The following is a 1,219-nucleotide window of genomic DNA, read 5'->3' as shown; positions in this document are numbered from 1 at the left end:
GTGTGTGTGTGTGTGTGTGTGTGTGTGTGTGTGTGTGTGTGTGTGTGTGTGTGTGTGGAAGGTCAGCCAGAGGGAAGAGAAATGAACTCCAGAATCCAGAGTTTTTGTTGGCGGCTGCAGCAGCTCAGAAGCTGAGCGTGCTCTCGTGGCTCGAAGGGAAACTTTAAAGCAAAACAAAGATCCAACTAATTTCTAGGTGAAGGTTTAGAAGGACAGAGCTGCAGAAGGTTTAATGATGAAGGAGGCACAGACAAACCCAGATCACACAAAGAGGAGGACACAGCAATGTGACACTGCCCCCTGCTGGTACCACGGAGCAAAATAAAGAGTCTGCGACCTGTTCGACATCGTGTCGAGAATCAGGAAGACACCTGAGTTCTTATAGCGCTGCTAAAAATACAGCCGGTGACGCCGGAGGGGGCGTGTCCAACCCGCCTACAGATGTTGATTTAAATCTAATTTTAATAAACTTGTTCAGGGCTGAGGTGTGGAATGGCCACAGAAACACAGGTTTTTTTTATGAACACAGACAGTTTCTGCTGACCCTGAACTCATCCCACTAACCTTTTTACCTCCATTTGAATGTTTCTCTTTGTCTCCAATAAAACAYTCAAAGCTGCTTGCAGAGCTTCTGATTTGGTGTTTATAGAACGGCCTTTTAATGGTTTAATTAACAATCGCAACTGATTTTAATAGAATAACATTAATATTAGAGTACCATTTGTTACTGAGCGTGCATACTGTGTGTGTGTGTGTGAGTGTGTGTGTGGGGCCTTGTTTCTCCTACACTGTGGGGCCCAGATTTGAGGAAAATGCAGCCTCGTGGGGACCGGATGCTCCTTGTGGCGCCCAAAGCCCGGGCCCCACAACTTTGAAGGCTGATTTGGGGTGGGAGGTTAGGTTTAGGACCAATGTGTGAATTGAGTTTAGGTTAGTTTTAGGGTCAGGTTGGTACCTGTGAGGTTATCCTTAGGGTTTGTGGTCAGGGTTAGGATATAAAATAAAAAAAATGAATGGAAGTCAATGGATGGGCCCCACAAGTATATAAAAACAAGTTTCTGTGTGTGTGTGTGTGTGTGTGTGTGTGTGGGGCCTTGTTTCTCCTACACTGTGGGGCCCAGATTTGAGGAAAATGCAGCCTCGTGGGGACCGGATGCTCCTTGATACCCACAACTTCAGAAGCTGATTTTGGGTGGTGGTAGTGGTGTGTGTGTGTGTG

General features: G+C 46.4%; 1 protein-coding gene across 2 annotated transcripts in view; it reads right to left on the bottom strand.

Annotated features, from left to right (window-relative positions):
* Positions 1-1,219, bottom strand: part of rnf216 (ring finger protein 216) — a 28,605-nt gene that overhangs the window by 13,288 nt on the left and 14,098 nt on the right. The window lies entirely within an intron of this gene.

This window comes from Austrofundulus limnaeus, unplaced genomic scaffold, assembly GCF_001266775.1.
Source record: "Austrofundulus limnaeus strain Quisiro unplaced genomic scaffold, Austrofundulus_limnaeus-1.0 Scaffold96, whole genome shotgun sequence".
NCBI lineage: Eukaryota > Metazoa > Chordata > Actinopteri > Cyprinodontiformes > Rivulidae > Austrofundulus > Austrofundulus limnaeus.
The sequence above is the reverse complement of the archived record's forward strand: the minus strand, read 5'-3'. Positions and strand labels throughout refer to the sequence as shown.